The following is a 13,112-nucleotide window of genomic DNA, read 5'->3' as shown; positions in this document are numbered from 1 at the left end:
ATTGCTAAGCAACCACCCGTTGCTGTGCAGCGGCCGAAAAACCGCACGTTCACTATTTTCAATACTTGTTCTACAGTTTTGAATGTGGAGAAACGAGACTTCTGAATTAAACAATTCGAGATATTTAGAAAATTTTACTCGAGCCGATTTTTGATTTGGGTTTTATTTTTCAAATGGTAGTCCTTCAAAAATCGGGTGTCTATTTCCCGTCATATAATGTGTATACAGTGTTTGTAAGGAACTACACCGTCGTTCCACCTTCGATCTCTCCTCGATCCAAACGTTATTGACCAAAGTGAAAAGGATCCAAAATAAATGGAAGCACCGTCATTTCTGTCTTTGTGGATTTCTAATAATATGGTATAAATCAAGTTATGTGGAATTTGAAAAACATCTATAAAAATTTTTTTCTACAACCCCGTTATGTTATCGTCCGCTACACCGCCAGGTTCATCAAAAACAACCGACCAGGAAGTCTTCTCGCGCTCCCCACGGTCTGGTTCGTATTTCCCTGAATATCTGTTGTTCTGTTTATGGTTATTCTCTGTCTCTCTGTCTCTCTGTCTCTCTGTCTCTCTGTCTCTCTGTCTCTCTGTCTGTCTCTCTGTCTGTCTCTCTGTCTCTCTGTCTCTCTGTCTCTCTGTCTCTCTGTCTCTGTCTGTCTCTCTGTCTGTCTCTCTGTCTCTCTGTCTCTCTGTCTCTCTGTCTCTCTGTCTCTCTGTCTCTCTGTCTCTCTGTCTGTCTCTCTGTCTCTCTGTCTCTCTGTCTCTCTGTCTCTCTGTCTCTCTGTCTCTCTGTCTCTCTGTCTCTCTGTCTCTCTGTCTGTCTCTCTGTCTCTCTGTCTCTCTGTCTCTCTGTCTCTCTGTCTCTCTGTCTCTCTGTCTCTCTGTCTCTCTGTCTCTCTGTCTCTCTGTCTCTCTGTCTCTCTGTCTCTCTTTTCACGTTACGTTTTGTTTCGTGTTCTTCTGACGTCCACTCTGTTTGCTTTCATCTGAGGTAATGTCAACAAAAATAGACATTTTATTTTTTTACTTAATTCGTCCCGAATTGACTCGAGCCGATTTTTGATTTAGGTTTTATTTTTCAAATAGTAGTCCTACAAAAATATGGTGTTTATTCACCGTCATTTTTTTTTTTTTTTTTTTTTTTTAATGAGTGCCAGTTGGCAAAATACGCAATTGAAAAATCTTGCCAGGCAGAGGAACAATTGTCTGTGAACCAATACGTCTTGGCAATGAATCTTCGTCAGTGGATCAGTCAGAATGAAAAGCATCGTATCCAGCGCTTCAATCCCAGCGAATCCCTCGTCGCCTACCGGCTTGTATATGTATATATATATATATATATCCTGGTGTTGGCGCAGTGGTTAGGGCAGCGGCTTGGGATCCAAAAGTTCCTGAGTTCAAGCCCCGTTGGGCCACTGAATTAATACACCAGGGGGGTTGACTCAGCCTGTCATCCTTCCGAGGTCGGCGAAATGAGTACCAGTATACTGGGCCGGTGTATACCCCAGTTAAAATAGGTGTACCATATCCCTGTGTCGTAAGAGGCGACCAGGGTTGCGTCAGGAAGGGCATCCGGCGTAAAACATGTGCCAAATCACTATGCGGATCATACGGATGATCCGCTGTGGCGACCCCTATCTGGAGCAGCCGAAAGAAGAAGAAGAAGAAGATATATATATATATATATATATATATATATATATATATATATATATATATATATATATATATATATATATATATATATATATATATATCTATTGTTGCGGTTCTTGGAACCACATGCATCCAACAGATAGTGGTCCCAAGACCGTTATTCCATTAATATACGTGTAGATAGTCCCTTCCCTTTTTGTCTCGTGGGACAACAGGGGCATGTGTTGCAATGATCTCATAGCGAGGTTTGCTTACATCATTTCTTCATTTAATTTCTAGGGTCATTTCTACTCTTCTTTTCTGATTATTCCTGAGGTAAATCTGAGCCACATGCACCCTGCGCTCTGCGATGGGTCCTCAGCAAAGGTCAAGCAGGCACAACACCCACAACCCCACCCCCCCCCCCGTACAAAGCACAGCCTGCCAAACGCAATCGCAGCGGTAATTTCCACCCGATGCTGTTTTCCACAACACAGGAAACACACCCAGCACGACGCCCACGCTGCACTGAACACGTACCGAGGCCGATAATAGAAAGGCAACCCCACACCACATTGCGCGGGATGCGAGTGTGCAAGGCACAAGCGGCGCTTCTCTTTCAACCCATTTCTGGACTAATTATATCGATCGGGTTTCGTCCCACGCACACGATAGCAGAATCAGTCGAGTGCTGGCCACGTGCGTAATGGCGGATCGGAACGGAAGATGTTGTACGGAACGTGCTCTCAAATGCAGACCCGTGCGCCGCTCGCAACACTTTGTTATTGTTCAGAGACGGGCACGAATGGACATATATTACTGTCTGTGCATGGGTTCGCCATAACATCTTACCTTCTCGCCTCTATGGCAAGTGAAGCTGCGTTCAGGAGGGGGCATGTTGTACAGCTTGGACCACGTTGGCGCACATGAAGTGGGTGCGTTGGCCAGCACTGTTTGGGGGCGCCTGAGCGGGCGTGCGAGACCGACGCTGCCCTCGGCCGGTCATCAGGGCACGGCCCGGGGGTTCTTGCAAGGCAATTCATGGCTTGGAGTTCGGTGTGGGCAATTCATTTCATGTCGTGAGGCCGGAACGGGATATCTTTGCGGCGTCGGGTCATCTTGCCAGAAATGCAATGTTGCAGTTTCCGGCCATCGCAGCTGGGCCGCGCAGTGGGTCGGGGCCAATCAGCGCCAGATTTGGGTGATGTCGTTGAGTTTTGGGGTGGCCCCCCGCCCCGCATAGCGGGGCATATAAAGGTCCGAGTGGATCCTTCTTTCTCTCTCTGCTGCCCTGCCTCACCTTCTGCTCAAACTGGACCTCGACTCTGCCTTCTGTCATCATCACTGGGCTCCTCCTCCTCCTCTTCTCCACCCACACGACGCTGACTCCACCCTCCCAACTCAAGCCCCTCCTTCACGCCCACGATCTCGACGCAAGCTGCCCGAAGCGAGAGACAACGCGCCAGCTGTCAGCGGGGGTACAGCGCCATGGAGCACTCCTCCCAACCATATTTGTGGCGCGTTCAGGTACCGCGTATCAGTTATACAAAGGTCCGAGAGACCGTAGCCTCAACTCCTCTCCTGTCTTGCTTCAATCCCTCTTCATCGGTGTGTGTGTGTGTGTGTGTGTGTGTGTGTGTGTGTGTGTGTGTGTGTGTGTGTGTGTGTGTGTGTGTGTGTGTGTGTGTGTGTGTGTGTGTGTGTGTGTGTGTGTATATGTGTGTCCTGGTGCCTGTTTATGTAAGTAAGCCTGCAGAAGATCGTTATTATTATTTTTAGGTTAGGTCTGCTCTGTGTCCACTTTTATAAGTTGCTTGTTTATTACTGCACCACACCCCTCTCACCTATCTCTGCACAACACACCCCAATAAATCTCTTGATCCTACCACATACCTTTCCTCACCCATTGTAAATATATTATTATTAGGAATGTTCCCTGCTCGTTTTTCTCTTTTCTTCCATTGATCCAGCATGGTCTGAATCCAAGCTTAGCCGGGACTTTATCCACAACAATCCGTTCCTTTTAGCCGGTACGTCCTTGGCAGTGTCGCTCGGCTGCATCCGATCCGGTAAAGTGATCCGGTCCGGTAGAGTGATCCGGTTTGGACAAGGCGTACCGAGGGCGTGTTCCCCGGTAATTAAACCACGTGGTTATTTTTAGGTAAGTGGATTAACTAGGGAGGACCCTAAGTCATGTGGTTGAGTTATTGGCATCCACGGTCGGTTAAGCGATCCGCAGCATCACGGAATTATCTGTGTGCAATGGCCTACAATTCCGGGGAGTCTGGTGGGAGCCGAGATAGCTTCCCCCACCTAGTGGACTTCTCACCCGACCCCCGGCCTGCATCAATATATATGTATATGTATATGTATATATATATATATATATATATATATATATATATATATATATATATATATATATATATATTCATATTTGGGAATACACTAGTAAAACATGCTTGATTTTTGAACCCCTCCCACATACCCCTCCAAACAATTTGGCAAACATTCATCTATACTAATTCCCTTCTTCTTCTTTATTTTGCAAAACAAGCCTGCGAGGTATCATCAGTGGCTGAGAGTACAGCTGTGTCGCTGATGCAACACCGTGTGTAGGTTTGGGCAGAAATTTGGAATTTGGCCATGGTTCCACCAAGAGCTTGCCTACTCTTCACAAAGGACAAAGTGGGATCTTTAACGTCCACCAACTAATTACCTTTCTGTTTTAAGATGTAAAACCTTAAGTCTCCAGTAGATGATGAATAATTTTGTGTAGTATAATCGTCTTATGCCGACATCACCAGTGCCACTTAAACACAGTATATCCGTCAATAGGCGAAAAAAATCGACAGGGAAAAACAATGGAAGGCAATGGTTGAGGTCACAAAATGTTTTTTTTTAAAGCTTTACAATGTGAGAGGGGTGACATTCCCCTTCCCAAGTCGGTCACTTCGCTACCTCGTACGGGTGTGCCGACAATCTCACCCCCTGCCACCCCCAAACCTCCAGACGGATCGATACAAAAACGGATCCCCTTAACTGCAGGCCGACAATCTTGTATCCAATTATAAACATGGTTATGCAATTTATCATTGGAGTTGATATCAAAGCCTTTGTTTTCTCCAATGGCCTGATCTCAGATCATCAGTTCGGGTTCGGATCATTTTACCCTAGACATGCTGCTTCTACTCTCCAAGCAATGGATGGAAGTCCTCAATATCAGACATGAGATCAGGGCCTTTGCAAGCACATTTTCTCAGAAATAGATTTTTATGTTTGCCTAAACTGAAATTTGCCTCGGCACTGGATAAGACGTGATTAATTTTTTTTTTAAAAAAGTGTCATCTCGTTATATGATCTCCAACACATCTTGAGGAAATGACATGTGAGTAGTTTTATCCTCCTGAGCAATCTCATATAAAATGCCAATCTTGTAAGGATGTAACATTTCTTCTTTCCAAATCCTATAAAACGAGGTCTTCGACAAGTTCAGCAACACAAAGATTCCCCCTGTACTGACGTCTATTGAATTGTTCATGAACAGAGAAGAAGAATTGGAGGCCATTGTCAGAGAAGGCGTGGAATGTCCAAGAGTAAAAGAAGAACACCTCTGGCAAGCACAAGTAAGGTGATAAAGTAGAATCCAACAACCAGGTCATATAAGAGACGTCCCTGGAAATGTGATATTTCGCTGGATATAATTCCAATTCGGGTGAACCAGAATTGAGCTCACATAAAGGCCATGAGTCCTTCCGTCCTCTTCGCACCATCCTTTCCATTCCAAGCGAAGGAATTCTCCCCCATGAAGATCGGCCGAGAAATAAAAGAAACCACCTTTTCTCCTTCCGAAACCAGGCCAAAGAGTGGAAAATGCACCCAGAAATAAAAACGACGATGGGTGGGTAAAATGGTAACACCACGCTACACGGTAAAACAGTCACATGTCTGTTATAATGGTATAGCAGGTGGCAGGAGACACTACAACCTTGCTTCTTTCAAAATCCTGCAAAATGAGGTCTTTGACCTGTTCATCTGCAAAGATGTCCCCTGTAATAACGTTTTTGGAATTGTTCCATAAACTCGAAGGACTTCTGCAACTACCTCATCGTGGCTCACCGTCACGTCCCGAGGGAAAGGGCAAGCCATATTCAGTGGCATCACAATTAATTTTGAAAATTGTGTTTTTCGTTCGTACTTATTCATTTCTGCCATATCATTTCCTGAAAAAAACGCTGAACAAATACGATTGAGTGGGTCTCTTCGAATCAGGCTGTCGTTTGAAATTTAAAAAATGAGGCTGCATCTACCCATGTCTTTGTCCTGCGTGTGATTTATGTACAAGTTCGTCCATGAGTCGTAGATCGCTGCAAAAATAAATAAATAAATAAACAAACAAAGATGCAAGTCTGATCATTTTTTCTGAATGAATGTCCCTCTCTCAAAACCATTTAGAATAGTTAAGTGGGAGTGTAGTACGAGGTCTGGTAAAGGCAAGGTGGACTAGTCAGCAATTAATTGCACCTGTCTGTCCTTGTGGATTGTTGTGGTTATGAGACTATGGAAATTAAGCATCACACCACACCTAAGTTTGATTTGAATCTGGAGTTATATCAAAACGAGTCAGGCTTAGAACCAAAGACCACATAATTACACAAATGTTGTTGTTGCATTTGCAGTTAAGCTGGAGATCTGATTCACGAAGCATTCAGCTGCTGCGTGTCTGGAGCCGTTACTAATAAAATGTATAATTGCATCAAAATACAGGAACCATGGAGGGAATTTTATGAAATACGCAAATGTATGCATACGCACCTCTATATTATACATACCAATATATTTTGACTGCAAAAAGCTTCATGGAGACATCAATTTCCCTGCACATGTTCCAAGGGAGTGTTTGAATGAAATCAAACGTATTTGTCACCCTACAATCGATACTAATGAAATATGTGATGCTCCATGAGCATGTGCTCACTCTGCGTGCTTTGTAACTGCCCCAAAGACCTCGTTCCAGGCAACTGCCCCTCACAGGCGGTGCTAATTCAGCCAACAATGTTTGAATTGTAGACAAAGAGCAGTCACGACCTGCATGTCGCCTCTCCACCTCTCTCGATTCGCTCGTGCATTTGTCCTCTTGATATGGTGTGGGTCATCGCACACTGAGAGATGTACGTCCAGAGCCGACTATCTATCCTGATAATTATACGCAGCAGGTGGAGGGCCGGTGTATATGGACCTCATTAGAAATGCGGCCGGAGCGATAAGATTCCCTGGGCATTGGCGCAATTCATCACAGACCTTTGTGGAACCCTTTGGCACAGTGGCTGCCAATGGGACCAGACGTGTATAACGACTAGGTATGTATGAGCACTTATAATCACGTTACATGGAAAGGCCTCCTGACTATAATCCTGCACAAGATGCACAATATATAAAAATACTGCAGTTGAAACACTTGATTGAAGTTGGTGTTACATTTCCACCAGGTTATTAACCACAATGTTTAGATCATTCAAAAAGTGCGAAGAATGAGATACTGTCACAAACAGGGCATCGACGCAGCCCCAAATGTCCATTTGACTATACTGAAGGAAATGTATGCCATACTTCTGATGGTCCAAATGATCTCCCTTTAATTCGATCACGACATTTGCTGAGCGATGAACCATTGCAAGTGTGCCCAAGATTCTACTTTACGTAAGCTCAACCGTTTACCATGGATATACCAAAAATATAATGAAACCAAGAAATTAAAAAAAAAAAATAAAGCATTTTAACGGCTACCAATGTATTTGTGGGCCAGCAAGAGGACATTGACTCCAGAGAAGTAGGCACACTCGCCTCAAAGCTATCTAGCCCAGGGTTTAAATCCTGACAGCTATAAACTGTCATCCCGGTGTTTCACAGGTGTGTGTGCTGTCGCTGGGATGGACATTAAACTTGGCGTCACATCTGCCAGCATTAGTTGGTGGACATTAAAGATCCTACGGTATCCTTCATGTGGAGTAGGCAAGCTATTGCAGGAACCCTGAACAAATTCCAAATTCCAACCCCTAACTACTGATGGGAAGGCAAAATCAAACCACCCAGTATATCCCTTGCCAAGAAACTACTTTGGAAGCACCAACGCTCTCTGACAGAGTATGGTACATCATATCAGAATCAGAATCATATGCTGCACAGTACATATTTGTTATAAACTTGCAATCATTACAAGAATGATTACAGCAGCAAATTGTGATTATTAAAACTATTACAATCAAAAAGTTTAACCACAAAACAATCTTCAATGTTTCATTTAAATCAATAATCTTGAAAATTAAGGATGCAGTACAACGTAGTTATAGCAGTGAAGATTCTTTTGCCATGCCAGGTACACGTGGAACACAGTTGTATTAGTTACTATCAGGTGTGCCTGGCATTGCCAGGGAACCGTCTGCCGGGTCCCTCCTTCCGCCCCTTTCCCTCTCTCCTTCCATCCCTTTCCCTCCCTCCTTCCGCCCATTTCCCTTCCTCCTCCCGCCCCTTTCCCTTTCTTCTTCCATCCCTTTCCCTCCCTCCTCCCACCCCTTCCACTCCCTCCTCCCACCCCTTCCACTCCCTCCTCCCTTCCCCCACATCTCTCCAGCTGACTTGTAATACTTTCTGCCACTACCACCATGTGGCGTGACATTATACACATTTACATAGAATATTTTCGTCCACCTTCCATCCTGAACCCTGGTGACTACAGATGAAACCAAGTAGACCATGTTCACCACGCGGTCGAACTTGGTCCAATTGGTGGCAATTGGCGCAGTAGTTTTGGCGTGATTGATGTTAAACACACACAGACAGAACAGAAAATGACATTTATTTATTTGCTGATATCGCTGTGAATACATATTTTCAGTGTAAATCCACAACCAGGTCATGTAAGAGATGTCCCAGAAACCCAACATTGTGGATTATTAAGGCTCATAACTCTCCAATTCATCAATCTCCTTGTTATTAACTTCAGACCATTCCAGTTCTCAAGGACCACAACCCCCCACCCCCACTAACACTCCAAAACCACTTTCCATCCTACATAATATATTTCCACCCCCTCCTCCAACCATCTAACAAACTCATAAACACAAAATTCCATCTCCACCTCCTCAACAAGTTAATGATGCTCATTCCGCTTCTCTGGAACCACTGCATCTCCTCCTCCCAACTCAAACTACCTCCAGTGTTATATAGACATACAGTTACTCAGACGTACTCACAGTTATAAAAACATAATCACCACATACACATAGTTACACAGCTGTGAGTACATCTATTAAGTATATTGTTGCAGTCTATACCCACCAAGAGAGTGGATAAGCAGCGAGACAATCATAAAAAGTTATATCATCATATAAATCATACGAGTTATATAAGTATAAGTATAATATAAAGTTATATAAGTACGAGACAATCATAAATCATTGTCACGTCTGAATTTCTGTTAACACGGTATGCCTCAGCACTGGGACCTTTGGTCCCAGAAAACGGCCAAATGGTCTCGTACTGCTCTGCATTCAATTGTTTTTACTTACAGTTACCATACACAAGGATCGTTCAATAAAAACTGAACCAGGTGGCAGAACGCGCACAAGAGACAACGGGGAGGAAGATGTTTCTTATAGTTATAAGGCTGTTTATTGCAAGGAAAAGTACAGGGAAGAGAGTCGATGAGGAGCTATCATAAACAGTACAAACCAAGCAATTAACGAACACAGATATGAATGAGGGGACACACCACTTATGTACAAGGACATATAAATATACCCCGCTAAGGCAACTACAAGACCAATTCACATGAGGAACAATGGAGCAAGCGAGGTCTTGGATGGCAGAGAGTGATTGGTATATGCAGGTTGCTGACACACAGAAAAAGTGTTGCTCGAGACTGGCAGTATCGCAGAAACTATCCGGTTGAAGACAGAAGAGGAAGATGGCCCGGCTCCACAGCCTATTTTGCTGCCATGGCTCACAGATTGTCCAGACAGGTCATGACAGTCCTACCGAGCCGCTTCAATGTGTCTTGAAACTTACAATTCCTCTCCTAGCCTCACCTTACAGAGGGTCAGACATGTTACAACCTTACTCTCTCTACAAATCACATACGCTGAATCCTCAGTTTCACGTGTAATAATCCACTTGCTCTGACAGGTTCCTGTTACATGGGAATCAAACCTACTCAAATCACACGGGACCATGTTACACTTACCATAGTCCAGCTATGGATCCCTCCTTTTCCACACTCATTGCATACACATCTATATTAATATTTCGGCATGCCCCTTTCTTTGTTCCACCATCAGATTTTTGTTACTGCATGAAATGAAACAAGCTTTGGCACATATACTAATGATATTATTGTCTTCCTTAAGAGGCCCCTCAAAATTCGTTTTGATGCATTTTCACAAACTGCAACTGATTCCATTCAAATTCGGTACGATTATGGCTTTTGGTCTAACTTAGGTCATTGGCTATAAATTTTTTCCATAACACTTCCGATATTCGAAAAAAATCGATAAATCGATATCCCTTATGGGATTTTCCATTCAAATCCACTCAAGTTTAAGGTCTACGGGAGACGCAAATTTCCACTTTGCCCCGGGCGCTGTTTACCTCCGCTACGCCAAGCTGTTAGGGTTTGGGTTAGGGTTTGGGTTAGGGTTAGTGTTAGTGTTAGGGTTAGGGTTAGCTGTTAGGGTTAGCTGTTAGGGTTAAGGTTAGGGTTTGGGTTAGTGTTAGGGTTAGGGTTGGCTACCCTAACCCTAACCCTAACAGCTATTCAGGTAATTTGCAAGAAAGCCTGGGCAACACCAGGCTATATTGCTCGCCCGAGCAACGCCGGGCTTTACTAATAGTAGTTACATAGCTGTGAGTACATCTATCAAGTATATAGTTGAGTTATATACCCACCTGTAGGGTAGATAAACAGCGAGTCAGTCATAAACATATTTACCATTTCTCTTGTGTTCTGTGGAGAGAAATAAGAAAAGCACAAACAGACAAGAAAATGAACACACAAAAGGTTATTGTGGGAACTCTTATTTAAATGTCAATTCTTTCTTCCATTTGGACCAAGCTGACCGAACGGGGCCTCCATTTCAATCATTCATGGCATTGACATGGAGGGGAAAAGTGAAGGCAGCCTAACAGTTTTGATGATCAGGTACAAAAATGACCCACTCCTGGCCAAAGCACATGGCCCTGTTTGCTATGCCCTCTGGTATCGCCACACAACAGAAAAGTCATTCAGTTGTGGGATAATCAGGGTCTTCGTGCCACCTGGATCAGCTTTTATCTTCAAGCAATCAAACTGCATTCAATGAAACACAAATCAACCACATTCAATGGTGCAGTTTCGCTGGGCTACACTTCAAACTAATGACATCTATGGTACAGCCTCTCTTGTCCTGGTCTTCTTTGTTGCTAATGGCATCTCCGCTCTCTCCTGCTGATAGCCTGAAAACCATATTTTTATGCCAGCACAGCCAGAGGAGCAGAACTCCCCATTTCTCACGTGTCAGTATTTTCCTAAACCTTGACATCACATGTCTCACCTTCGTGTGCAAGTGTCTCTATCATTGCAGAATGTACAGTATGTGGCACTATTGAAAAACAAGTCAACGTTTTTGGAGAAGAGATAGGGAGGTGAAGCACTTTCAGCATAACTTCCCCTCCCTCACGCCCACTTCCCCTTGTAAATGAGCCATTCATAGCCACTTAACCATGGTTTTGAAATAGTTGGTGATGCCCTGGCAGCAATTGCTTTCAGTTAAGATATGGTCCAGGATAGTGGCGTAACAATACCTGATGCCTTCTGTGTTAGAATCTAAATGACTTTCCATGAGAGGGTTTTTGCATCTCTTTGAGAGGAATGAGTAGAATTTGTTGCATCTTGGGATCGTTTCTTGGAGTGATTGAATAGTAAGGTCCAGACAAAAGACAATAAAATCAAGACAATGCACTATACATTTACAAAACAAACACATGAAGCAACTTGTATAACGCAATATCATTTTTTTTACTGAATCCTAAAGAAAATAAATTTATCAAATCATTCACACCATATCTCACCACGAGCTCATCGCAAATACAGAACTCACAATCGTACTAAAACTCGCTGGTAGGCGACTCTAGATATTATAATATTTCTATAATATTTCTATAATAAATTATAGATACTCGCTGGTAGGCGACATGGGTGGTCGCTACATAATTGCATACTAGTCATCCAGTTTTTGACGGATCTGGCTGAAAATTTTTGACGAAGAGGTTCATTATAGTGCGCATAAAAGCGCGGAAGCTGATTTTTGATTTTCGAAAAAATATATATAAATATTTTTCGGATTTTTTTTTTCAAAAATTTCAAAGTCCCGTTGCTAGGCAACGGTGGTGTTCATAGCAACGGTGCTCAAAAGCATACAACTTGATCCTGGTATGAACCTACCAGTCAAGTTTCATCAAAATTGGTTGACTCCTCTGGCCTCCAGAGCTTTCCATTACATACATACAGACAGACGGAACACCTGAAAATAACGGTAGTCTCGTGACCACCCTATATGCAATTTGGTGTCCCTCTGTCTGTCTGACCATGATAAATTCCATCGTTACTCATGAAATATCAACCAAAATTGACAGGAGGACCAAGGGTTACATGATGCAGGTTGTAGCGACTTCATTTGCCCCCCTTCCCAAGGGGGTTTTCCACCTTGGGTGAAACCTGTGTTAAGGTGTTTATCCATGTGAAGATAGCTATAATCATGGCATTTTTCCAAGGCATTAAAAACTGATGTTCGAAATCTGATTCCATATTTGACGAATGAAGTCACTCATGTTCTAAATAATTATGTCGACATCTTGAGTGAAATCGGATTTTTTTAAAGAAAGAAGCGATTTTGTTTTTTCTAACCCAAAAAGTAAATAATGGGTAAAATGGCTCCAAACAGAAGTGTTACATTCATCATTGCCGTGGCTTCCCTATAAGTTTTCTCTTCAGTGTGAAAAAGACCAAAAGTGACTATTAAAAGCATAATCATCTGAGGCACAAAGTTTGTGTAGGCCTCAGGCTTCAAGCCTTCCGACCTCTGGTATCATTCCTTCATGACCCAGTGGAATTGGAATCCATCCAAACTGTATAAACACAATATACTATATATACACATTAGCAATAGGCATGTTTTGGCTTCATTACATAACCAGAGTTGTATTTTTTCCAAGGCATCAAGCAATCAAGCCAGCGTTTTGTGCCTATACACTGCCCTTATTTTTTTTTTATTATCTTCTATATATTAATACTGAAGGACCAATTTTGTGCTCCTCCTAGCGGTCACGTCATGTTTTTCTCGGTACTGTGACCTGGACTGAAAGAAACTTCGTACCTGAAAGAGTGAAAGGTTTCGGCTCGTCATTATTATTACTAGTGCATGCCTGTAGGTGCGTGCC

The 13,112-nt window shown here is 43.2% G+C and overlaps 1 long non-coding RNA gene across 1 annotated transcript in view; it reads left to right on the top strand.

The window, feature by feature from the left end:
* Positions 1 to 275: 275 nt before the first annotated feature.
* LOC147032213 (uncharacterized) overlaps positions 276 to 13,112 on the top strand; it is a 69,088-nt gene continuing 56,251 nt past the window's right edge. Inside the window, exon 1 of the long non-coding RNA XR_015051993.1 lies at positions 276 to 499. This is a non-coding gene — a long non-coding RNA (uncharacterized LOC147032213). The remainder of the gene's footprint in view (positions 500 to 13,112) is intronic.

This window comes from Eptatretus burgeri, chromosome 2 (assembly GCF_056783735.1).
Source record: "Eptatretus burgeri isolate ZD-2024b chromosome 2, Ebu_testis_v1, whole genome shotgun sequence".
Lineage (NCBI taxonomy): Eukaryota > Metazoa > Chordata > Myxini > Myxiniformes > Myxinidae > Eptatretus > Eptatretus burgeri.
Note: the sequence above shows the minus strand (reverse complement) of the source record. Positions and strands in the feature narration are given on the sequence as shown.